Source organism: Natator depressus, chromosome 1 (assembly GCF_965152275.1).
Source record: "Natator depressus isolate rNatDep1 chromosome 1, rNatDep2.hap1, whole genome shotgun sequence".
Classification (NCBI taxonomy): domain Eukaryota; kingdom Metazoa; phylum Chordata; order Testudines; family Cheloniidae; genus Natator; species Natator depressus.
Genome location: NC_134234.1, coordinates 88,165,969 through 88,193,872, shown reverse-complemented (window position 1 = coordinate 88,193,872; position 27,904 = coordinate 88,165,969). Strand labels below are relative to the sequence as shown.

The following is a 27,904-nucleotide window of genomic DNA, read 5'->3' as shown; positions in this document are numbered from 1 at the left end:
AAGTAACGCAGAATAACTATATTGTGTGGTATGTAATTTCATTGTAAAGATGGTGGGCGTACATCTGTTCTGAAATATCTATACACAATTCACATAGATTTAATGAGAGTTCCATTGATTTATCAGAAAGCAAGAGTTCCTGTGCATTTTAATTGGTATTTGAGTATTCATGCACAACGGTCCTGGGGCCTGTATAAATACCTGGGTAGACGAGAGATTATTCTTATGATTATATGGACATGATTAATCAAAAGAGATATTTTGTACCTAGGTACATTAGATCTCTTCGTACCCATTGACTACATATTTTAGTTCATATGGCTGGCCAGGACTCCACAGAAGAAGTTCTTTAAAAAAAAAAAAGATTGTATTCAATTGCTTTGTGCTGGATTTTATAAAGCCGCATTGTTATGATATATTGCCTACAACATGATTGTCAAACTCTCTAATAATCTGGACCACATCTGAATAGAATCCAGGGATCGGCAACCTTTGGCACGTGGCGCGTCAGGGAAATCTGCTGGTGGGCTAGGACGGTTTGTTTACCTGACGCGTCCAGCAGTCCAGCATCCAGCAGTCACAGACGATCACAGCTCCCATTGGCCACGGTTCGCCGTTCCAGGCGAATCCATGCCGCTTCCCATAGCCCCCATTGGCCTGGAACGGCGAACCGCGGCCAGTGGGAGCTGTGATCGGCTGAACCTGTGGACACTGCAGGTAAACAAACCATCCCTGCCTGCCAGAGGATTTCCCTGATGGGCCGCGTGCCAAAGGTTGCCGATCCCTGGGATAGAGAGTGCTTCGCCAACCAACCTCCTCATATCCCATTCACAGATGTACACACCATTTTTCTGATATGCCTGTGAGAGCTATAACAAGTGTTTACATGGAAAAATGATATTAGTAAAGTATTTAGGCAGCTTTTCTGGGGGGGGGAGGGAGGGATCAGCCTCCATGTAATCACTCCACTGGTGTCCCCCCACACACCTGTTCTGCCTTTCTCTCTTCCACAGGCATGTCCCCTTGTCTTCCACTGCTGCCTGGCTTACCGTTCCTGTGTCCAACTGGCTATCCTTCTCCACAGAGACTTTGAACCCACTGGCAGCTTCTAGTTCTTATTCTGCCAGCAACTCTAGTCCCTATGGGAGAGGTTGCATTCTTCTCTCTTCTTCAGTAGTAAAGCTGACTCCTCCTTGTTTTCAACTGCTTTTACAGGTGTTAAGTCTGTACTGCTATTATAGAGCCTGGGCACCTGTAGGAGCAATTGTGAGGAGAAAGAGACATCACATCTTCCAGTTCTCAATAGGAACTATTGATCTATGTTAAACTGTGAGGCTAATATATCCATACATCACTTTATTTTCCTGTAACCTAATGTATTATTTCTTTGGTCACTGTCTTTCCCATTTCAACTTAAGTTTCATGAAATAACTAAAGAACGCTACAGCACTAATCTTTCCCTTGCACTTTCTCTGTTCAATATTTCAGGCCAAACTCATTCTTGGTTTAATTCCAGGGATCTCAACAAAATTACACTCAGGATAAATATAGCCAGTCATTTTGAGGAGCTATTTGAGAGTGGCAAAACTGTGATGTGCCACCTGACTTTTGAGATCAGACCTATCAGAATGATACTGCTAAGAAAAAGAGAAATCTATTTGCATGTATATATTTAATAGAAAAACAGCTCATCAACAGTAGTGAAGGCAGAAAGCCAAGCACTTATGTTTATCAAACTCTAAGTGTAACCTTTAAATCTGCTGAGAACATAGATTGCAACAATAGATTTAGTTATGTTTTTTTTTGAAGTTGTGTCTGCTTTCCTCTCCTGCAACAGACAAGTTTGATCCAAGAGAGACAATTATACATGTGAGAACTCTACGTGTGATGAATTGCAGGGCTCCTCATGCAGAATATCCTAATAATCAGAATTATAAATCATCTAAGTGTATTTCTGCTCTCTGACAGGTAAAAATCTACTGCACAAGAAGTCCTCTAATTCAGCATAATGAGGTCTGCTGCATACTATGTGCCTCATATAACCACACACTTAAAGCCACTTGCTTTTATGGCATTTCCATATGCTAATCACCTATCTCAACATACAAGTGAATGAATTTTTGCTGCCAATAAAAGCTATTTAACTCCCTGGTGACAGTGGTGCAGAGTTCATAATAAGTGTTTTAATATTAAGGGTTTTGTGTAGGCTAATTTTAGCATTAAGGGATGTACATTTCTTGGGTTATAACAGTAAATATGCCCATCAGTGCAAATATGTGCATCTGACCCATCTGGTAATGTGTTCTCCTTAAGATCCACTTCTTCATCAGGTACCTAAGTTTGGACTAAAGACCACATGGACAAATTATTTAACCTTTATGTGTCAAATTCCCCATCTGTAAATTGGGAAGAACACTATAGTAATGTTGTGAAAATGACTTACCTAATGTTTGTAGCTCACTTTGAAACAGCACTATTATTAAAATAGGAGAAAGTAAGAACATGTAAACAATGAATGTACAAAGGGGTAGTAGCATAATATGCTCTGTGGCCTATTTTAGTTCTAGCAAATGTCTATGTCTACATTTAGAATACTGATCTGAGAAAAGAAAGTGACCCCAGGAGTAAATGACTAGCTACTTTTTGTTGGTGGTGTTTTTTGTTTTGGTGTAGTGGTGATGGCTGTGGTTTGGCGGGGAGGATATGGGGCATGTTCCAGGATATGGTTTGTCATCAGTGTGTTTTGATTGTTCAGTGCTGAAATGCTTTTTGTTTCAATATCACTGAAGGCTTTGTGATCCACATATTCAAATGCTACAAATGTTGGCCATTCTCCCAGAAGCAGTCTCTTTGTTACAGTGTAGCACAATTGTATCCCTAGCTGTCAATCAATAGATGTAAAAAGTTTGACTTGCAATGCTAGCAGACAGGTAGCATGCACCTGGGCATTTCTGAACATATTAACATTATGCTATAGACATGGAATTTATATGTATAATGATCATCATTTTATAGCCTTACATTTTTTTCTTATGAAGTTACAATACAGTAATTTAATAATTGTATCAATTATTGCAAAATTTGTTAAATTGTCCTAAAAGCCATTTAGTATTCTCCATCACAATGATGTTGTTCTCCAAATAAATCTCCAGGACATTATAGTTCCAGGGATTGCAACAACAAAACATACTTCTTATCCACCCTTATATACGTCTTTTTATAAAGGAATCTCCAGTCATTGGATCCTCTTTTCTGAGGTAGTAACCAAAGATGTCAGTCTGTTAAATTCCCTTCTCTTCCCTTCTGTTGATCACTTTGTTGCTTTCCTAGGTACAAAGGCTCTTTCCAAAGCTGAACATCTCCAATTTTATTTTCATATTGAAAAAGTAGGCTACGGGAATACCTGTTCTTACGACTGTGGCCATAGGGAGCACTTTGTCACTACCCTTTTCTGGTATCCCTTTTGTGCGCTGGTGATGGAGAGATGGCTGGGGATATGTAGAATTCTGGCTTCTGAGGATAGAACCATTCTGATTCTGTGTGTATCATCTACCCACTATTTGCAGGAGACCGTCTCAAATCTGTGCAAGAGACAGAGCTTTCATGGGGTTGGGGGCTGTCTGACAGTCCAGAATGAACTTCCACAGGAACTAGTGACCATCATGAACCTCACCACCTTGCACTCCAAGTGCAAGGCTTATTTCTTTAACCTTGTCTTCATTAATATAAACACTAAGTAGTGGGTACCTTTAAAACATAACAACATACACAAAACCAGAACCCTCCCATAACACACTGGGGAGAGGGATGAGAGAGAGAATGAACCAAGAGTGACAGGTGCTAGTGATGTTACTTAATGCACTGCTGAGCACATGCTGTAGTGCTGAGTATAAGAACCTGTGTGAACAGAGTTTAGTAGAAAAAAGACCCATATACTTAGCACTCACATTTCTGGATTATTCTGGAACGTCAATATATTAGTAAATTGAAAACTTTAGACAGATATAAGAGCACACCAGATGAGAAATTAAGGAATGGCTTACCTTATGGCTCTGGTGGACAAACCTCACACCAGCCATTTAAAAATCTTATGAACATTTTCCAGCACAGGCAAAAAATCTACCTTTCTGCCTGTCACAGGCTGGGATGTGCTTTTAAGGGTAGACCTGATTCTAGCCCCTTCCTGCTCTGTATTCTGGCTGCCTAAGGGATGAAATAGTCCCTAGAGGAGTCAGGTGACTGAGTGGGTCACATGACAGCACAGCTATAAAAGAGCCATCTGTGGCTTAGATGAGTAAGAGATTTAGTATGGCTGCTTTCCAGAAATCTAGAAAAGAGATATAGAGGGATAGCCAAGGGTCTGTGGAAACTATACTATGGAAAGAGAAAGTTTGGATTAAAAAACTGGAAAAGGATTGTGGAAAACCCTATTTACCGGGGATAATCTGTGAGCCTATGGACTAAGGGAAAATAGACTGTTAGGCCTGAAACTGTTAGAGTGCTGTGGGCTAGTCTCTATAACCTGCTTTTCTTTTGTACAGGCATATGCACTGGATTTAGGGATGGACTATGCAGCCATATTATACTGTCACTTATGATAATGATAATGGGAAGTACTAATATGTGTTCACAGGGTATCTAATTATAACGAACAACATCCCAGTACAAGAGGGCAAGGGGCTCATTGGTATGCGGTAGTGAGTTTCAGCTGACTTGATCAGTTCAATGCACCCCAACTCACTGTGTCATAATCTGTATCTAGAAGGTGCCATGATAGACATCAACAGTAAACTGATCGTTAATGTTATTGTGTGGCATATGTACAAAGAACAAATTCAAAATTCCAAACACATTGGAAATTATGTTATTAAAGTGTGTCTTCCAGGCAGGGATAAAGTTACCCCACCCTAGACAAAGTAATGTGGTTCTGCCATCGGGTATGTATTTGCAAGGTAAACTATGAGACATTGGAATGCAATATATGTAAAAAGTAATCATGACCACCAAACTAACAAGGGGAGAAGATAACCACTCAGCTTTACAGCTGGAGAAGGAGATTGCAGGAAACATATCAGCTTGCATTTTGGCAAACACCAACCAGGGGAAAAAAGGAGCATGAGACCTCATTCAGCAGAAGACTTCCTCACAGCTTGAATGAACATTACATTTTGGGTAATCTTCAGAATAATCCATTTTGAAGATCCGCTGGACTAAAAAGAGAGGAGCAGGGAACACCAAGTGATCCTTCACCAAACAAGACAAAGGAATAGAGCACTTTAGACTTTGTGGGACATCTGACCAGAGGGGTTGGTCAGCCATCTTGATGGAAGGTAGGGAAACTGCCTTGAAGAAAGGCTGTAGCTTGTTTAGTTAAGTCTTAGCTTCTATAAAGCATTTTTCACTTGTATTTGCTTGTAACCATTTCTAACTGTATCCCTTATATTTGAACTCACTTAAAATCCTATTCCTTTGATTGATAAACTTGTTTTACTTTTTTATCGAAATCAACCCAGTGCTGTGTTTGGTTTAAAGTTAATGTTAACGCCAGTTAATATGGCAAGCTGCTGGGTATTATATCTTTAAAGGCACAAACAAATCATATTATCTCCCTGAATGGTCCAGAAGAAGGGTGGACATTGCAAAGCACACATTTTGGGGAAAATTTGGCACTGGGAGGGTCAGGGTCATCACTCCAGGTATAACCGAGGCTGATGGAGGCCAATGACAAGAAAGCTGCTGGAATGAGAGTGCTGAACTACAGTTGCTTAACAAAGAGGCCATCAGTGCATGCTTGTATGCATGCTCAGTGCATGCTGAATGCATTCTGTCAAGGAAGCTACAGTAGCAAAGTATTTTGAGGTAAATGGAAGGCACTGACACAATCCCTCACTGTCCGGATTTCACTGCAGAAGATGACAGTCTTACAATCCTGTTTATTTTTTAAAAAAGACTTAGAGTTGAGCACAGTGAAAGCAAAAGGGCAGAGGAGAAACTGCTCTGTGTGGCATGCTTCCCTCTTAATATTTCCAATTAACCCCCTGTGCAAGAAGCATCATTCTTGCTCTATTTTGGGTGTGAGTGGGGGACAATCAGTGTCAGTAAGGAACCTGTGCTGGCAGCGGTAGACTGGAAAGCAGTGATGTGATATGAATGAAAAGCATCTCAGGTAAATACTCACTGGCTCTGTATAAAAAAAATTCTCTCTCTTTTCTATAATTTCATGATGCACCAAAACTCTTATCATAGTGTCATGGAAAAAAATCATGATACTCTACCTATGTTGGCTATGATAAACAATCCATACTTGCATAATATGGATGCACCCCCAACATTAAATTAAAATCAAATAGGTGGCCTTATTACCTTTGTCTGGTACAAAATATATCTCCTTGTTCACGTGCACAATAGCCATAAGCTACTAGGAATGTGAAGTGACATGAGTTAATGCAGAAACTTCCTGACAACAGAAATTTTGTTCTGCATTACATTTCCATGCAATCAGTAGCTAATTTTGATTCAACCTGGAAGACAGGCTTAACATAATATTTCAATGCACAGCTGAAAGGAAAAAAGAAAATAGTTTCCTATATTTTTAGCTTTTTGATAAGTTGGAATCTTATTTCTTTAAAAGGCTGTGAAATCTCAAAAACAATACCTAGAAAATGAAATAAGCTTCTTCTACTAGATCTTAGTAACTGGTATGTCCCCACTGTCTGTATCTCTGCTTCTCTCTGGAAATAGTATCTGGATTTGTGCAGATTTCAAGGTCATAATAAATCCAGAACAAGAAGTAAATCAATAACCTATTCTTAGACCTCAAAGATTTATGTCGAAGAATTTCTAGAGAAAAAGAAAAAATTGACAGACTGAACCAAACTTTTTGATAGGTAAAGATTTATGGTAAATAAAATCTTCGGGTTACCTTAAATACCTACAAATACCTATTAGAATATAACAGCCTAGCTTCTGGGAAAAATATTCACCAGCTGTGTTTTCATGGGTAATAAATCCATATGTTTAAATAAAACAGTTGTTTGCTGGAATTAAAAGAAATTTGCTCCTGAGGGAGGGGAGAAACCACTTCTGCAGCTACAGCTAAGGGTAGACACATTTTTCTAAATAATGTCTAATCAAGGAGTGAACAGTTTTGTTTTGTTTTTTAAATGAAGGGTTTTTAAAAGGTGTCACCTTCAAAGGTCCGGAGACTGAAATGCTCAAGCTACAAAACAGATATAGCAGAGGCAGTGGCAATTCAAGAGTCCTTGAATTGTTTCCCCCTAATGTTCTCCAACCCCAGGCTTGGGGGACTGCCTCTAGCAATGAAAGAGGAGATGAGTCTCTGTGCTCTTCCAGTCTTTAGCTTCCCTCATGGAACTAAAACCAAAGATTAATTTTTGGCTGTGCACAGCTGTGTGCTAGGAATTGAACTGAGAATAACTTGGGCTATCAATAAAACTTCAATTGTTAATGATCCTCCGTAAATACTATGACATTGCTTTAAAATAATCCAGATTATCAGAAGATTAGGAAGAACTGAAATTCTTGATTCACTAGATTTTTTTTTTAAGAAGGCACCTCCAAACTACCTTGCCTTTAAGCTAAAATCCATGGGTTCGGAATTTAAATTACCATAGATACAGTATTGGCCACACATAATGACCTGGCATTGGATCTTGTGTTGTCTCAAGTTCATTACCAATAGCTGAAGGGAAGAAACCAAACAGAAGATTAAGAATTCAAACACTAACAGAAAACAGGAGACGGGGATAAAAAAGAGATAAATAAGACTTCTTACCTACTGTCACACATCAGGGCAATCACGGCTGTATTTCCCCTCAGTGACACAGCAAGCACACCTATTACCAGTTTTCTGAATCCCCTGGCTGTCACCTCCCTTGGGTAAACCCCTGTCTTTCTCCCTTCTCATCAGGGTATTTCCAGGCTGCACAGTTCCCTACCTTCACTGTGTTATTCTTCCACACACAGATTGCCCAAGGACATCTGCTTGCTTTCTCTTCAGAGATGGTTAACGTGTAATTACTGCAGTTATGAGTACCACACAGCTCTTTCTATGCACACCTATTTTATACTTAAGGTAAAAAAAAACAAACAAACAACAAAAAAACCCTACAGAGAAAACTTTTAAAAAACAATAAAGGAACCTGCACCTGTGCTAATTAGCTTATCAAGATTATCCCAAACTTAACATAGACTCTGGCAGAACCTTCAAATCTTCACCCAAGAGGAATCCTCATGGTTACCAGTTCATCACAGTTTCACCTCAGAACAAACACACTCATCATATGTTAAGTTCATCCTTTCATACAGTTTAGTATACAGTCCCTGATCTGGAGTTTCTAGAAGCAGGTAATTGGTACCCAGTGGGACTCTCTCCCTAGGGCATCTTCAAAAGGTTGGCTTCCCAGGGGGAGAGCTTGCATTCTCCTCACTCCAAGGTACTTAGGAAGTCCACTTCACATGTATTGTTAGTAAAAAGACTTGAAGTTCCTAATACATTCCAGAAATTGCATTTATCTTGTCTCCCTGTTGAGGAAGTTTCATACTATCTCACAGTAGTACATAAAAACTTAAATTTTAATACAAAGTATACCAAGAGTACTGACCCTAATTCAAAAAGGTTTAACTTTATTGAAGTAAGTTTGTCTGAATTCCATAAATTTTGTTCAGGATATTGTCAGCCTGTCATGCCTATGCCATGTCATTTTTCTTTATTATATGCCTCTGCCATGTGTCTTGCATGTGTCATGTAACATGTTATAAGGCACCACCCAGAAGCAAAAAAAACAGTAAATATTGGTGGATTTTGGAATCAACTTTTTGAGAAATATCTTCAGGAATCAATTTGGGAATTAGAGACAAAAGTCCATTAATGCTAAACAACCAAACTATTCTTTCTGCTGCCTTCTTGTTTATTGTCATCCTATACCTCTCAGCGAAATAATACAGGAAGTTTTTCATATGAATATATTTTTAAAGTGAAGCACTCAAACCAATTTTACTGGGTTTAGCATTGTTAAGACAGATCTGCTACAATGAAGATTTTTTTCACAGTAGATGGTTGCAACACCAGTGGAGAAAAAGCTATTTTTTTTCAAGAGACTATCTGAGATTAGAATCCCTGTGTTTGTGCCACCACTCTTTTTTTTTAAATGAGCTGTCATAAATATAAAGGGAAGGGTAAACCCCTTTAAAATCCCTCCTGGCCAGAGGAAAAATCCTCTCACCTGTAAAGGGTTAAGAAGCTAAAGGTAACCTCACTGGCACCTGACCAAAATGACCAATGAGGAGACAAGATACTTTCAAAAGCTGGGAGGAAGGAGAGAAACAAAGGGTCTGTTGGTATGCTGCTTTTGCCGGGGATAGAACAGGAATGGAGTCTTAGAACTTTTAGTAAGTAATCTAGCTAGGTATGTGTTAGATTATGATTTCTTTAAATGGCTGAGAAAAGAATTGTGCTGAATAGAATGACTATTTCTGTCTGTGTGACTTTTTTGTAACTTAAGGTTTTGCCTAGAGGGATTCTCTATGTTTTGAATCTAATTACCCTGTAAGGTATCTACCATCCTGATTTTACAGAGGTGATTTCTTTACTTCTATTTACTTCTATTTCTATTAAAAGTCTTCTTGTAAGAAAACTGAATGCTTTTTCATTGTTCTCAGATCCAAGGGTTTGGGTCTGTGGTCACCTATGCAAATTGGTGAGGATTTTTACCAAACCTTTCCCAGGAAGTGGGGTGCAAGGGCTGGGAGGATTTTGGGGGGAAAGACGTGTCCAAACTACGTTTCCCAGTAAACCCAGTTAGAGTTTGGTGGTGGCAGTGGATATTCCAAGGACAAAGGATAAAATTAATTTGTACCTTGGGGAAGTTTTAACCTAAGCTGGTAAAAGTAAGCTTAGGAGGTTTTCATGCAGGTCCCCACATCTATACCCTAGAGTGGGGGAGGAAACTTGACATGAGCTAAGGTTAAGGAACTAACAATAAAGAGTTGCATCTGCTGGCACAACAGGTGGGTGCCAAAACACAAGTGCAGCAATGACTTGACAAATGCCTGTCCCTTGTTCACACCCTTGGACTCATTCAGAAAACCCACTGAGCATAGAAAAGGTAGAAAAACGTTGAACAGTGAAGAACCGAGGCCAGGAGCATCAAGGGCAGATGACAGGTGCAAAGTGCATTAGTTTGGAACTAAGGGAGGCATATATGAACTCAGGACCATCTCCTGTGACTTGGCAGAAGGATGGTTGAGGCCAGTCTTCTCCTGTCTCCCCTGCAAATGTTGTGGAAATGGGTAACTAAGACAAGGCCCTTCTTCAGAATGGTTGTGTCATAAGTGATGCTGTCTTGTCTTAACTGTGGCTTGTATGAACTAAAAGAACACCTTTCCAACTGGGCCACCTCAAAGGAATCACATAACTACATCTGAAAGGAAAAGCAATGGGAGAGAAATGACACAGTGGAGGGGAACGTATAGTAGCCACAGACAACAAAAATCTCCCCAACACTACCTTCACAGCAGCAGAATTGTCCCTTTGCAGCACACTTCAGTGCCCATAGTGAGAAATAGAAAAGATGGGCATATTTTTCCCCAGTCAGAGATCATGTGCAGGATGACCTAGGCCAAAGAGGAGGAGGTAGGCACTCGGTCTACGTTTGCTAGCATGTTTCACAACCTCCACTCCCCCAGCTGCTGTCATACCAAGAAACCATTCTCCCAGGAAGAACCCAGGTCTGTGAGTCACATATATTGAATGAGGCATGATGATGGGGGTAATCTGTGCTCATCTTGCCTTCCCTATTTTCTGCCACAGGGGAAGAAGAAGAATTAGGACAATTCAATCAATGGACATTCTGAAAGGAATGCCTTTATCAAATTAAAGGGATGTGATATGTTGGAGGAAAAATAGGATAATATAATGGTGTTGGGAGTTATTAGATGGTACTATTACACACAAATAGTCTTACAAGTTCTGAATCTATGTAGACAACTAGATCTTGGAAAAAAATGATTTTCATTAGCATATATAGAATTGTACCACAACTGTGCATAATCCCAGGAAAAGCGTGTTTACTGCCTTGGTATCTCTGATTGAATTATCCCTTGGGTACTCTGCTTCCCAAGGTCATACTCATACAACAAAACATTATAGTGTCACAACAGCTGAGTTATACTGGCTCCGGAAATCAGTGCCAACAAATATGAGTTTACAAGTTTTCCTTTACTACATAATAAACACCAGAAGTCGTGCTATTTTTATGTCGTGCTATTTTTATATCACCACTACAGTCTTTATTAACATTGATACATCCCTGATCTGCTAAAGAGGACAGGAACATTTCTGCACATGTTTGACTGAAGTACAGATGTGCAGGGATTTCTGGACCACTCTTACATAAGTGATGAAGAGGGTGCATGAATACCTGCCACTTTTTTTGGACTACCTTCTCCTGCCATAATGCTTTCCAGATAAAGGCAGTTGTGTCTTAATGCGGGTGGGTATCTAAGGACACAGAGATTTAGTTTTGCGTTAGAAATTACAGTCTCCTTTTTCATCTCTTCCTGTAATGGTTGTCCAAGAGAAAGTTTGGGGTCAGGAGTCCGTGTACAGCTTGGATTCCATCAGAGTGTAGGGATCCAGTTCAGGCAGTTAGAATACAAACATTTATAATTTGTGTGTGCAGGCAGCCCGCAGACCTGGCACCTCACTTGCAGCCTTTCCCTGGGGGCATCCACCTTGCTTTTGATGATGTTGGCATTCATCACACAAACAGCTATGCAGCTTGTGTCCTAGAGTGTTCTGAACCAAGTGTGCTTTCCTACGCACTGAAGGCTTCATGCTTGGGTATATCACATTGCTGCAGTCAAGCCGAGAGGTGACCAAGGTGTGAATAACCAAGGCCAGGTCAATGTCAGGATGGGAAGGATTCTCTTAACAAACTACAGATGGTAGAAAGGGTAACTTATGGATGCTGCTATGTGGGTGTCTGGTATGAAAAAATAATCTAGGAGCACTCCTAAACTATGCATTGAATTGACCAATTCTGGGTACATAAGAACATAAGACTGGCCATAATGGGTCAGACCAGTGGTCCATATATTCCAGTATCCTGTCTTCTGACAGTGGCCAATACCATGTGTTTCAGAGGGAATGTACAGAACAGGCAATCATTGAGTGATCCAAGGTATGTACCTTCAATGAAAACAGACAGCACTGTGGCTGCAAACTCTTAAAAATGTTTTACTCTGCCCCTCAGCATCACCTCTGACTAGCAGAAGTTCAGTTTCAACCAGGTGTTCTTCATCCATGAGCTGAGCTCAATCCATTATTAACCCTAATAAATGAACGTACTCCAAAGTACTGAGCCATTATGTTGATGGTGACAAGAATACACAGACCTATGTGTCATTTGCATATTGCTGGCACATGAGTCTATGTCATCTGACCAATTCATCTAGTGGCTGCATATAGATGTTGAATAGGACTGAAGAATGAATTGATCTTTTCTGCGTTCTTCAAGTGAGAAATGTAGTTCTGGAAATACAGTTTCCCATCACTAATCATTGTGCGTTAACTTTTTTTCTTTGCTTCCTGTATCAGAAAACTGACTCAGGGGCTCAATTGAACTAGGAAGATTGCTGTCTTTTTTTCAAAAACTGCATATTTCAAAATATAAACAATTTGTAAGGTTGGGCTTTGATTTTTTTAAAGTAGCTTTAAAGAATGGTTTGAAATGGCCTTGATCTCCTAGCTGAGTCTCCTCCTCACTTTTAAATGCTCTGAGAGGCAGAGTGTGCTAATTTTGAGTATGTTGTCCTTTTACACAGGCAGATCAGCTTCCAGAAAACATGCATGTTAAAAACCAAATGAACTTTATTTAATGCCAGGATACTGTACAGGCAAAAGTATCCTTGTGTTACAGAAATGTATGTTATCACCAAGAACATACTAAAATAAAATTGTATTAATTTGAATGATCCATACAGTGAGTTAAATATATATATGCTTATTGTACACCGCCGTTTTTATTACCTGTATGCAAACAAATTTTTCAACTCTGAGCTCTCACACAGCATCCATGAGTAATACTCTATATCAGTGATACTTAGACTGAGAATCAGAAGCCACAAGTGTATCTTTCATGTGTCTTCTGCAGCTCTTTGCAGCACATGATATTAAAACACTGTGTGATTTAATTATTAACCAATCAAAGTTATTAATCAATCAGAATGCTTTTACTATGTTATTAGCCATTTGTAGAATACTTGGTCAGTCATTTTCTTGTAAGAATTTATATATATATAATATATATAAAACAATGAATTCAAAGTACTATGGCTCTCTTGGGTAATGCTGATTGCTAATTTGGCTCTTGAATCACTGAGGACTGAGTATCACTGCTTTATATCACCTCCATTTGACAAGGAACTCCATCCTACACTGGTGGATGAAGACCTGACCTTGGTTATTCATGCCTTTGTCACCTCTCCACTGGACTACCACCATTCAATATACTTGAGCATAAAGCCTTCAGTGGTTAGGAACCTCCAACTGGCAGACAGCACTTACATCATGTTTCTTCAGTGACACATGCTACCACAAACACATCAGACCTGTCCTCTGCTCTCTACACTGACTTCTCATTAAATATTTAGCTGAGTTCCAGGTCTCAGTCCTTATCTTCAAGGTGCTCCATGGTTTGCATCCAGGTCACATAAAAGATCAACTGAAGTTTTGGGATGAAGACCACAGTTCACACTTTTGCTTCTATGGCACAATGGACCTCTCAACAATAATAGTAAAACTCATCCACGCATGAAATGGAAGTTTCTCTGTGCTGGACTGTGACTGTGGAATAAACTCCCCCAGAAAGAAAAAGCTATCACAAATCTCATCACCCTCTGCAAGGTGCATGTCTGAGATTTGCCTCATCCAATAGAAACATATAGTAACAGGTGTGTGTGTGGCATATAAGGGTGGCAGCTTGAAAGTGCTGCTCGACCCAGCTTGCTCAGGCATACTTTATTCGGGTGTAGTGCCTGTGGCAAGTGAGGGTGGCAGCTTGGAAATGCCATTCGACCCAGCCTGCTAAGTCCAGGGACATATAAGGGATAGCTGGGAAGTGCTGATTGACCCAGTCCGCTCAGATGCGCTCTGTTAATGTTTGTGTGTGTGTATTCATCTGATTCTGGGGCTGGCAGAACCCAGCCCTGGGGAACCGAGGTCCTGCAGGATAGCTCCATTGGGAGGGAACTTGCAGAAGGGAGAAGCAGAGCTCCGTATGAAAACAACAAGTGACACAAGTAATACACTGAAAGAATTACAGAACTCCCCCACCTCCGCCCCCCCGGAAGAGTAACCCTAATAAATGAGCATACCCCAAAGTAATGGGCAAATCTGGTAACAACACCTTTAGCCCATATATTCTCTCTAATACAATAGGCCCACTGAGATTGGGAGACCTGTGCAAGTGGTCAAGTGGTAAATCTGGGCCTGTGTCCCTCACTCTGTGTAATGTCCTACATTACCTTGTATAGGCATTATAACCATTTTGTGCTTGATCACTTCAGTTCATGGAAAATTTCAGCTGACTAGTTCCAGGGGTGTAGGTAGAGTGTCCTTTTAATAATAAAATGCAGCAACTGAGTTTTTATTACTTTGAGTTTTCACTTTTCATTTGTATTTCATAAATACAATTATGACATAAGTATCATCCTACCTCTTTAATTGCTTTAGTCTGAACAGAAATAAAATCAGTCGGTGGTGATTGGCAAATAATGTCTATATTCAAAAGACAGAACTTTAAGTGTCTACCCTGAATCTTCATTTGTTTTTCTGTAATTGAATGTTATCTCTTTCCTGGCAGTCTAATGTGCCGGTAATGCAAGTAAGAATAAAGGGCTGTAATCTTGATGTGTTTTCAAGGGATTAATCAAATGCTTTGTTGCATAAAAAGTGAAGACCAACTCTGTTAGCACTACAAGGAAGTATATACATTTAGGATTAAAAAAGTGAGACATTCTACTGTGAGTTCTAAATGAATTTAAGAGACTATTCAAAATGGATTGGCATGTTTATATTCCATTTACCCAGATAAGGTTAAGTGAGCAAAAACACTATTTGGCACTAGAAATAAGGCTAGATAGTAGTTAGAGTACTTTGTCACAACAAAAAAAGAATTACAGTGATAATAGGCCACAGAAGTCTCTTATGCCTCTTAAAACTTTATGCCTCTTTGGTTGCTATATGTGCTCATACTTTTACACTTAATCATATTACTTAAACTTCTTACAAATTATTTGCAGACAAAACCCAGAAGTTTAATAGTGCAAAGTTTCTGTACACCAAATTACACATCTGTTTTGCTTGTCATTTCAGTGTTATAATAGACAATGCTAGGTAGATATTGTCAGTATCATCTGTTGTTGTTATGGGACCACAATTCTGCTCAGAAGAATGTATCTGCAAATGTGAAGCCACATATAAAGATTATGGTTTATTTATTATGCTTTAGTATGTTCAAATGTGGTAGGCTGGATAGGCCAGACACAACTTCTGCTTTGCTTATATTTTTTGTTGCTAATCTACAAATCTTTTGGTTTTCTGGTGGTTTTTGTTGTTGTCGTTGTTTGTTCTTGTTTTCTTTTGTTTTTAAGGGTCAAAAATTGTACATCATTTTCGTCAGACAGCTCTTTGGATTTGGAGTCTGATCTTCAAAAATGTAAAACTAACATGCACACATGCAATTAAGCATCAGGGCCAAGAATTTAAAAACTAGTCTAAACTCCTAAATATATATTTTAAGTATCTAAATAAATGGCAACATTTTCAAAAGCTACTAAGAAGCTGCCAAGAAGCTGTCCTTGATCTCAGTGCTGCTTCTAAATAGGAGTGGGAACATTCAGTGTTTATATTTTTATGATTTTGACAGTTAATACTGGTTTATTTTAAAACATTTTTTAGATTTCTATTGGTTTCAAAGTTCACAGTTGCATAAAAATATGGATTTTAAGCTTTTTTTTGTATTTTTATTGACTTAAATGTTCACAACTGTAAGCAGTTTATTGAGGGATCAGACAATGGGTGGGAGGGGGTCAGCCAATTATTTAATGACAGTGAATATTGAGATGCAAAAAGTAAAAAAAATTATAACTGTTAAAACACAAATTGTCAACATCACATTTCAAAATATATACAGTAAATCATCTTAAATCAAATTCTAACAAGTAATCAAGCAGCACTTTTCTTTCTTTGCCGATAGGTAAATTCTGATTATTATTGATGGAAACATTTTTTCGCTGGTTTCTTTGTGTACGTATAAAAACGTTTACCAGTAAAAATCTAGTCCTTTCAAGGCTAAGCATGGATCACTTTGGGACATCTTTCAGCACTGAGAAACTCCGGTCTTCATATTATTTCAGACTGCCCAAGGGAAAGATCTGTCTGATTGTCTGCCCTCCCCACCAGCTGGGAAAGAACAGCCAATCAGGGTTGCTGTAAGAAGCAGGCAGGGCTCTCTCCACCTCCCCTAAGGAGCCAAGAGGAAATGGGTGGGGGAGGGTAGAGTGAGAGCAGCCAGTATCACTTTCAAAAGAAAGGAGGTAGGAGCACAAACAGCACAGCCTCTGAGGATGCTCGACTCTCTCATCCCCTACTCCAACTTTGTGGAGATGGATTGCTCCCTTCTGCTGCTTTCCACTTCTTGTCTTTTCTCTAATGCTGTGACACCAGGCTTGGGAATATGGAGAGGAGAACCCCCTTGGAGCTGCCTCCCTCCAGACATGGAAGGGAGAGAAGAAAGAACCTCTGTAAGTGCAGGAGGAGCAGAAGTCCAGGGGGCTTGAGGCAAACGTGGGGCTTGGGCACAAGAAGGGTGTAAAATTGTTCTGTGGCTGGGTGGGTGGAGTTGATTTGGGGTTGGGAGAAATGTAGGGGCTGGGAGCTCAAAACAGTGCAGTGCAGTGGCCAAAATGATATTTCTTACTATATATTGGAAACACTGATTGCGTACACACATATTGGAAACCCTCCAAACCAAAACCCTCAATCCTTTTCAGAGACTGAACCAGAGCAATGATGACATTTTGCACGCTTTCAGCATCAGTAAATCAAAACTGGGTTGTGAGTGTACAATCCAAACTAAAATCTATTCCCAACCATGGGATCTGAGATTTCTTTTCAAGATATCTACAATTCACACACTGCAAAATAAGGCTCAGCACCTTTCTCTAACATGCCTTTAGCAAATCTGCTTTCTAAAGCCCTTTCCTTTGTTCCAACCTCCTCACAAAATATTTTCACACATGAATAGAAATGAAAAAAGCACACGGTTTTTATTCATGCTTCCTATTCTGGGTCATTATACAATAGTGGAGTTTGCGTGACACACTTAAATTTCTTATTGCCAACTTCCGTTTTTACAGTTTGCTTCAGAAGTGCAACACAGTCAGATTTTTGAAGCAGTTTTTGCCCCCTAAATGGCATTTCACAGTTGTTTTGACAAGCCTCTACAATTTCACTAAGGGAAGGAAATCTAAAGCAAATAGTATAACACATTTTAAAAGAAAGGTAGATTTGTTCTTGTAAAATGACAGGTTTGGTGGGGGGAGCAAAAAGGTGAGAGTAAGTAATGTAATCCCCACACTGCATGCATTTGGGGGAAGAGGATAGCGCTCAGAATATTATTGTCATGCAAAATTAACCTGCTTCCATGTTTCTTTACAGACACGAAGTTCACACCATATTTCTTGAAAGGCTGCTGAAATCTGTAAACAAACAAAATCTTCCCTGACTTATAAATTTGAGTGGTTTAAATACCAAACAGTGCAATCCAATGGCCATAGTAGTCTCACAATAGGATTTGGATCAAAGAGCTAGTATTATGTGCGGGTATATGTTTTAAAGTTCCCTTTTTTATATCAGGTTTGGGGCTCAACTCAATCCCAAATTCAAAATGAAATGTGGGTGATGTAAGATCAAGCCGATTGAAACTGATGAGGTTCAAAGAAAAACCACCATGTGATATACCCTTCAGTTGTATAACCTTTCTTTATTAGTAATATTGTTTGTGGTGCATTTTAGCATGGTTGAATAGGGTTTTATTTTTACCTACTTGCCACCCTACGTACTTGGGATTCTTATGTTTCCTCATCTCATACATATATGTTTAAAAGATCTTCTGTGCAAGAATGGACTTTTGCAATCATGATATAGGATTAAAAAAAACAATTATATTAAAACAATGTGGTGCTTGAAATGAGCTTTCAGTCATTTTTTTTCTCTTTTATTTTGTTTTTCGAAGTTTTGTTTTAGGCATGAGATATTATTTTTTATCACAGTCATAAATAAATAATTGGAGAAATAAAGCTCATTCTTATAAGAGTTTGAATACAAGAATGCTGTGTGTGTGTTTTTTTGATTAAAAATTGTAATTTTTCCTCCTCATCAAGGGCCGGACAGGCATGAAGAGTAGGACTGTCTTCTGATTAAGCAGCTAGACTGGAACTCAGAAGACTTGGGTTCATTATCTGGCTCTGTCACAGACTTCCTGTGTGAACTTGGACAAGTCACTTGCGGGGAGATTTTCAAAAGTCACATAAATGAACTTTTGCTATTAAATCCCAATGTGGCTTTGAAAATCCCTCCCTAAATTTTTCTGTGCCTCAGTTTTCCATCTGTAAAATGGGGATGATGATTCTTTTATCTCTCTTGTTAATTTAATTGAAGGCCTCAGTTTTTGAGTGCTCAACTTGAGACACCTGACTTTCAGCCAACCACTGCTCAGCACTTGCTTGAAAATCTAGCCCATTTAAGATGTCTCAGGTTGGATACTTAAAAATGGAGGCACTGAGAACCACCATTAACCTCTAAACATTTAAGCCTGTAAATTCTCTGGAGCAGAGGCCATGTCTCAGTATTCGTTTGTGCAGCATCTGTCACAATAGGGATCTAAACTGCGTTGGGACATCCAGGTGCATGTTCTTGTGCTCTCTTGGCCTGAACCAATGCCCAATTAGTGAAGAGACTCTCACTGATTTTAGTGGCTCTGAGTGCAGCAAATTTCAATGCATATTATAAAGGATTATTTTATTAATACAATAAATAAATAAAAAAAGTATTGTACTTACAGGACGACCCTAGAAAGATATGAGCTAGGACAAGTTTGGGATGAAAGCAGAAGAGAGAGGTGGGGGGGAATATTGATTTTAATTTTGTTATGGTATCTGCAGTAAGTATATACTGTATTTTTTAAAAGAAAAGGAGGACTTGTAGCACCTTAGAGAAAAACAAATTTATTTGAGCATAAGCTTTTGTGAGCTACAGCTCACTTCATCGGAGTGAGCTGTAGCTCACGAAAGCTTATGCTCAAATACATTTGTTATTCTCTAAGTTGCCACAAGTCCTCCTTTTCTTTTTGCGGATACAGACTAACACGGCTGCTACTCTGAAAACTGTATTTTTTATTACTTATCTATTTTCAAAGTTGTAGGAAAGAGGGCAGAGTAATGTATTTATATTACAACATTTTGTATGGATCTTTTATCTTGGAAATTTTCTTTGACATGACACGAATTAATCAATGTGCTGAATTTGGCTCTTTGATATTTCATTCAGGAGTTGAGTGGTATTTCTTCTTAAGATTTACATTCTGAAGTCACTTAAGCAAGGCTGGTTCCAAAATCAATTTTTCTCTCATGTCCAGAAAATGAACAATCTACTGTAGTTTGAACCTCAGTTAATATTATTCCTGTATTACATTCTATGGAGGCTGTGGATTTTTGTTTTTTGTTTTTGTTTTAGCATCATAGAATCATAGCATATCAGGGTTGGAGGGGACCTCAGAAGGTCATCTAGTCCAACCCCCTGCTCAAAGCAGGACCAATCCCCAACTAAATCATCCCAGTCGGGGCTTTGTCAAGCCTGACCTTAAAAACCTCTAAGGAAGGAGATTCCACCACCTCCCTAGGTAATCCATTCCAGTGCTTCACCACCTTCCTAGTGAAAAAGTTTTTCCTAATATCCAACCTAAACCTCCCCCACTGCAACTTGAGACCATTACTCCTTGTTCTGTCATGTGCTACCACTGAGAAGAGTCTAGATCCATCCTCTTTGGAACCCCCTTTCAGATAGTTGAAAGCAGCTATCAAATCCCCCCTCATTCTTCTCTTCTGCAGACTAAATAATCCCAGTTCCCTCAGCATCTCCTCATAAGTCATGTGCTCCAAGCCCCTAATTATTTTTATTGCCCTTCACTGGACTCTTTCCAATTTTTCAACATCCTTCTTGTACTGTGGGGCCCTAAACTGGACAGAGTACTCCAGATGAGGTCTCACCAATGCCGAATAGAGGGGAATGATCACGTCCCTCTATCTGCTGGCAATTTTCCTACTTATACAACTGTAGCGGGGTGGTTACCCCGCTCCGGCCCTGAAGGGGTTAAAACAGCCCTGGGACAGGGCTTTTTTTTTTTTAAAGCAGAAAAGAATTTTATTTATGTAACACTTTTTTTTTTTTGAAGCAGAAAAAATTTTTATTTGTGTAACACTTACAAAGAATCACCAAAGGGGATAAAGCAAAACTATGCAACAAAACAAAAGTAAACAGAAGGTATAACACAGCAGCCTTCAGGAGGGAGAAGTGTTCAGGCTAGCCTGGGCCCAGAGCGGGAGGGCTTCCTCGACACTTGTGGTCTTCCACCCTCCTGAGTTACCTGGTGGCCTAGAGCGGGGGGGGGGGCTTCCTCGACACTTCCACCCCCTCGAGTTACCTAGTGCCGCGCCCAGTGTCACCGATTATTCCTCTCCTGAGAGTGCCCGACAAGATGGGCACGGCTGCGGGGTGGGCGGTTTGCGGGTGGGGGGGATTACACCCACGTGTTATAGGACCCCTCCTAGGTGACAGTAATGATGGTATCCACAGTGGCAACGGCTGGGGCTGGGGTCTCTCGCTCTTCCCCTCAATCAAAGGGTCAGACGGAGGGAACCGGACGGGGTCACCGAGCAGAGAACTTCGGACAGCGCCCACCGCTCCTCGAAGGCGTCAAGGGAGTCGGTGGACGCTGCCCAGAGGAACTCCGCCCGGATACGTGAATGTACTGAGGATCGGAAAACGGCCCTACAATCGCAGGACACTTCATTAGCCAACCTCCCCTCTCTGGTTTTATAACCTGGGACAGGGCTGCCAGGGGCAGCCAACAGTAAAAGCAGCCCTGGAGAGGGCTGTGGCTGAGAAAAGCTAGGTTGATTGGGGGAAGCAGCCACAGCTGTGGCCAGCTCAATCAGGGCCCAGTTGGCCCTTATAAGAAGGCTGGGGACCAGGAGCTGGAAGAGTCTCACTCTAGCCCTGGAGTGGGAAGGGCTAGCTGCCTGGGAGTAAGGTACCTGAGCTGGAGCAGTACTGGGGAATAGGGCTGGGGAGCTCCAGCCCGGTAAACCCCCCAGATGCAGGCCTTGATGAATGCCTATGAAAAGGTACTGGGGCTGCAGAGGGGCAGCCGGAGGATAGGCAAAGGCAGCAGGTCCTAACCCATTGCCAGTTATGAGTGCCCATTACAGGCTGCAGGCTGCCCCAGTGAATAGGGCTAGATGATGACTGGCAGTAGCCACTGAGGCAAGGTGGGTTTAGAGGGTTGGGGATTCCCCTGGGAGGCGAGACCCAGAGTGTGGGGACTGCTGGAGCAGAACCCCAAGGTAAAGGGCACCAGAGTCCAGGAGGGACAGGGGGCTCGTGGCAGGCGAGACACCAGCCTGCAGAGGGCACTCCTTAGGCTGGAGAGCTAATTCCCGAGACAGTCAGCAGGAGGCACCGCACTGGTAAATCATTGCTTCGCTACAACAGCCCAATATACCATTAGCCTTCTTGGCAAAAAGGGCACACTGTTGACTCATATCCAGCTTCTTGTCCACCATATCCCCTAGGTCCTTTTCTGCAGAACTGCTGCCTAGCCACTCAGTCCCTAGTCAGTAGCAGTGCATGGGATTCTTCCATCCTAAGTGCAGGATGCTGCACTTGTCCTTGTTGAACCTCATCAGATTCATTTTGGCCCACTCCTCTAATTTGTCTAGGTCCCTCTGTATCTATCACTACCTTCCAGCATATCTACCACTCCTCCCAGTTTAGTGTCCTCTGCAAACTTGCTGAGGATGTAATCCACACCATGCTCCAGATCGATAATGAAGATATTGAATAAAACCAGCCCCAGGATGAACCCTTGGGGCACTCCGCTTGATACCGGCTGCCAGCTAGACATGGGGTCATTGATCACTACCTGTTGAGCCCGATGATCTAGCCAGGTTTCTATCCACCTTACAGTCCATTCATCCAGCCCATAGTTCTTTAACTTGCTGGCAAGAATACTGTGGGAGACCGTATCAAAAGCTTTGCTAAAGTTAAGGAATAACAGGTCCACCGCTTTCCCCTCATCCACAGAGCCATTTATCTTGTCAAAGAAGGCAATTAGATTAGTCAGGCATGACTTGCCCTTGGTGAATCCATGCTGACTGTTCCTTATAACTTTCCTCTCCTCTAAGTGCTTCAGAATTGATTCCTTGAGGACCTGCTCCATGTTTTTTCCAGGGACTGAGGTGAGGCTGACTGGCCTGTAGTTCCCTGGATCCTCCTTCTTCCCTTTTTTAAAGATGGGCACTACGTTAGCCTTTTTCCAGTCATCCAGGACCTCCCCCGATCGCCATGAGTTTTCAAAGATAATGGCCAATGGCTCTGCAATCACATCAGCCAACTCCCTTAGCACCCTCGGATGCAGCGCATCCGGCCCCATGGACTTGTGCTTGTCCAGCTTTTCTAAATAGTCCCAAACCACTTCTTTCTCCACAGAGGGCTGGTCACCTCCTCCCCATACTGTGCTGCCCAGTGCAATAGTCTGGGAGCTGATCTTGTTCGTGAAGACAGAGGCAAAATAAGCATTGAGTATATTAGCTTTTTCCACATCCTCAGTCATTAGGTTGCCTCCCTCATTCAGTAAGGGGCCCACACTTTCCTTAATCTTCTTCTTGTTGCTAATATATATGAAGAAACCCTTCTTGTTACTCTTAACATCCCTTTCTAGCTGCAACTCCAGGTGTGATTTGGCCTTCCTGATTTCACTCCTGCATGCCTGAGCAATATTTTTATACTCCTGCCTGGCCATTTCTCTAGTTTTCCACTTCTTGTAAGCTTCTTTTTGCGTGTTTAAGATCAGCAAGGATTTTACTGTTAAGCCAAGCTGGTCGCCTGCCATATTTACTATTCTTTCTACATGTCAGGATGGTTTGTTCCTGCAACCTCAATAAGGATTCTTCAAAATAAGTCAGCTCTCCTGGACTCCTTTCCCAGGAGATGTTATTCTCCCAGGGGATCCTGCCCATCAGTTCCCTGAGGTAGTCAAAGTCTGCTTTTCTGAATTCCAGGGTCCGTATTCTGCTACTCTCCTTTCTTCCTTGTGTCAGGATCCTGAACTCGACCATCTCATGGTCACTGCCTCCCAGGTTCCCATCCACTTTTGCTTCTCCTACTAATTCTTCCCTGTTTGTGAGCAGCAGGTCAAGAATAACTCTGCCCCTAGTTGGTTCCTCCAGCACTTGCACCACAAAATTTTCCCCTACACTTTCCAAAAACTTCCTGGATTGTCTATGCACTGCTGTATTGCTCTCCCAGCAGATATCGGGGTGATTGAAGTCCCCCATGAGAACCAGGGCCTGCAATCTAGTAACTTCTGTTAATCGCTGGAAGAAAGCCTCGTCCACCTCATCCCTCTGGTCTGGTAGTCTATAGCAGACTCCCACTACGACACCACCTTGTTTCTCACACTTCTAAACTTAATCCAGAGACTCTCAGGTTTTTCTGCAGTTTCATACTTGAGCTCTGAGCAGTCATACTGCTCTCTTACATACAGTGCAACTCCCCCACCTTTTCTGCCCTGCCTGTCCTTCCTGAACAGCTTATATCCATCCATGACAGTACTCCAGTCATGTGAGTTATCTCACCAAGTCTGTTATTCCAATCACATCATAATTCCTTGACTGTGCCAGGACTTCCCAGCTTGTTTCCCAGGCTTCTTGCATTTGTGTATAATCACTTAAGATAACACACTGATCATCCTACTTTCTCAGTATGAGGCAGGAGTCGTCCCCTCTTGCACTCTACCACTTGTGCTTCCTCCCGGGATCCCACTTCCCCACTTACCTCAGGGCTTTGGTCTCCTTCCCCCAGTGAACCTAGTTTAAAGCCCTCCTCACTAGGTTAGCCAGCCTGCTTGCAAAAATGCTCTTCCCTCTCTTTGTTAGGTGGAGCCCGTCTCTGCCTAGCAATCCTTCTTCTTGGAACACCATCCCATGTTTAAAGAATCCAGAGCCTTCTCTTCAACACCACTGCGTAGCCATTTGTTGATTTCCATGATTCGATTGTCTCTACCCAGGCCTTTTCCTTCCATAGAGAGGATGGACGAGAACACCACTTGCGCCTCAAACTTCTTTATCCTTCTTCCCAGAGCCACGTAGTCTGCAGTGATGTGCTCAAGATCATTCTTGGCAGTATCATTCGACACTGGTGAGGCCTCATCTGGAGTACTGTGTCCAGTTTTGGGCCCCACACTACAAGAAGGATGTGGATAAATTGGAGAGAGTCCAGCGAAGGGCAACAAAAATGATTAGGGGTCTAGAGCACATGACTTATGACGAGAGGCTGAGGGAGCTGGGATTGTTTAGTCTGCAGAAGAGAAGAATGAGGGGGGATTTGATAGCTGCTTTCAACTACCTGAAAGGGGGTTCCAAAGAGGATGGCTCTAGACTGTTCTCAATGGTAGCAGATGACAGAACGAGGAGTAATGGTCTCAAGTTGCAATGGGGGAGGTTTAGATTGGATATTAGGAAAAACTTTTTCACTAAGAGGGTGGTGAAACACTGGAATGCGTTACCTAGGGAGGTGGTAGAATCTCCTTCCTTAGAGGTTTTTAAGGTCAGGCTTGACAAAGCCCTGGCTGGGATGATTTAACTGGGAATTGGTCCTGCTTCGAGCAGGGGGTTGGACTAGATGACCTTCTGGGGTCCCTTCCAACCCTGATATTCTATGATTCTATGATTCATTGGTGCCCACATAGAGAAGCAGGAAGGGGTAGTGATCCAAGGGCTTGATGAGTCTCGGCAGTCTCTCTGTCACATCGTGAATCCTAGCTCCTGGCAAGCAGGATACTTCTCATCTTTCCCAGTCAGGATGGCAGATACATGACCCAGTCCCCCTTAGGAGTGAGTCCCCGACCACCACAGCCCACCTCCTTCTCTTGGGAGCGGTGTGGTCGTGGAACCCCCATCCCTAAGACAGTGCATCTCATGCCTTCCAATCGGTGGAGTCTCCTTCTGCTCCCTTCCCTCAGATGTATTGTCTATCCACTCTCTGCATTAGTACCTGTGGAGAGAACATGAAAACAGTTGCTCACCTGTATCTGCCTTGCTCGTACATGGACACTCCTCTTTCTTCTGGAGGTCACATTCTGCCAAATTTCTTCACCGTCCTTCTGTCCCCGCTGCGCAGCCTGTTCTGAATCTTCAGAATGTTGTGCCCATAGAAGCATATCCTGACATCTGTCCAGGAAATCTTCAGTTTCTCTTATGCAATGCAGGGTCAATACTTGTTTCTCCCGACATTGAACCGTCTCTTCCAATATGGAGACCAGCTTGCACTTTGTTCAGACAAAGTCGCTTCTGTCCTGTGGAAGAAAGACAAACATGGCACATCCTGTGCAGGTCACAACAGCCGATCGCTCACCATCCATATTATCTTCCTTCTAAGAGCTTCCTCAGGTGTTGTAGTAACTACTCAGAAGCCTGCAAGATGAAAGCCTCAGTGGGCTCTCCCCAGGCGAACTCCCAGTCAAACTCCCTCTGTTAGCCTCTCTGCTGTTCACCGCTCAGTTGGTTCGCAGCTGACTGCCTTTTTATAACAGTCAGGCCCACTCAAGGCCCACTTGGAACAAAGCACTCCCAATTCACACTTTTCAAACAATCAAGCACACGGTCAAACTGACAAACTGTCCCTGTAACTGACACTCAGATACTCACCGACACAGCCCCCCTTATGCAGCACATAGCATACCTCCTCTCAGACAGATCCCAGGCAAACTCCCTCTATTAGCCTCTCTGCTGTTTTGTTTTGCTTGCAGTGTTTTCAGTACAGCTGAATAAGCCTGTGACTTTTCTGAGATTTGTTGAAAGTACAGACTGTACCAGGAATGACTATGCTAAAACTCTTATTGAGGTCAGTGGTTGTTTTTCCTCAGTAAGAACTGTGGTATCAGATGAGGAAGGTACAGAGATGGTGGCTTCTTTGTGTGTGTGTGTTGGTTATTCAGTGCCATTTTCAGTGGCAAAGTTAACATGCTTGAGTAACTGTATATATAGCTCCAGCCCCTTTACACTCTCTCTTACATACACAAAATCGCAGGATGATCTCAGGCAGAAACTAATACATTATTTACATGCATTTTTGAAAGTATGGTGAGCTTTTCAGAACTGCTCAGCCTAAGCATAACTCTCCTTCCATTGAATTCAGTGGCAGTTTTACATTTATATTGTGACCTCTCTGCTGCACAGCAGTATCAGATGCCAGGTCAGTTTCCTGCTTTTAGAGAAATCAGTGACATAGAATCTAGATATATTCTTGTTACGTTTAAACTCAGTAAACCAGCCACTGAACATAAATGGTCACAAATGCATGCAGGCAATTTTTTCTTTCAGAAATCTGAGCCCAGACACAAATGCCCAATTCCCAGGAAGCAACTGTGCTCTAAGAATTGACTCTCTTAAGAAAGATTAAGGTCAAGAGTAAACTCTATTACTATTTGCAATAGCATCTCTCAGAAGAAACTGCATAATAAAGTTGACAACAATCCAATATTTCTTCTTAGAGCGTACCCTACCTTCATGCTTAAAAAAAAAAAAAGTTGTATGACTGTAACAGTGCCATCATAGTCCCTTCTGGCCTTAGAATCTGTGGCTTATCTTAAGAACTGTACACTTGTGTGCAATTCTGCCTCCTTGAGGGAAAAAAAACATCTTTCAAATTGTCAATGTAATTCACAATGAATCACTCTTTCTGTTGTCTTATTGTAACAAATTCTGTAAGTAAATTTCATGCTGTTATCCAGTCATCCTAAAGATGCATTCTTATTGACAAATCAGCAATCTTTTCTCAATATTTATGCTAAAAGTATACATAAGCTTTCCTCTCGTAGCTTATTATCATGCCTACATATCTTCTCACCCAAATATTTTACCAATAATACTCTCTATTTTATTGTCTCCTTTTGTAGTACAGGTTTCAGAGTGGTAGCCATGTTAGTCTGTATCAGCAAAAGAACGAGGAGTACTTGTGGCACCTTAGAGATGAACAAAGTTATTTGAGCATAAGCTTTCATGGGCGAAAGCCCACTTCATCAGATGCATGTAGTAGAAAATACAGTAGGAAGATATATAGATATACACAGAAAACATGAAAAAATGGGGGTTGCCATACCAGCTCTAATGAGACCAATTGATTAAGGTGGGCTATTATCAGCAGGATAAATTATCCTAATTATCACTACAAATGTTTTTTTTTCTCCTGCTGATAATAGCCCACCTTAATCGATTGGTCTCATTAGAGCTGGTATGGCAACCCCTATTTTTTCATGTTTTCTGTGTGTATATATACGTGTGTGTGTATATATATATGTGTATATGTTCCTACTGTATTTTCTACTACATGCATCTGATGAAGTGGGCTTTAGCCCACGAAAGCTTATTCTCAAATAAATGTGTTAGTCTCTAAGGTGCCACAAGTACTCCTCGTTCTTTTTGTAGTACAGTGTCTCTCCTCTTCCTCATTTGCCTTGCTGGGACAAAATTAGCACAAACA

General features: G+C 41.3%; 1 long non-coding RNA gene across 1 annotated transcript in view; it reads right to left on the bottom strand.

Moving 5' to 3' along the window:
- Positions 1-1,035: 1,035 nt before the first annotated feature.
- LOC141982407 (uncharacterized) overlaps positions 1,036-27,904 on the bottom strand; it is a 28,155-nt gene continuing 1,286 nt past the window's right edge. Inside the window, exons 2-3 of the long non-coding RNA XR_012638062.1 lie at positions 25,449-25,718; positions 1,036-1,252 (exon numbers count right to left, since the gene is read on the bottom strand). This is a non-coding gene — a long non-coding RNA (uncharacterized LOC141982407). The remainder of the gene's footprint in view (positions 1,253-25,448; positions 25,719-27,904) is intronic.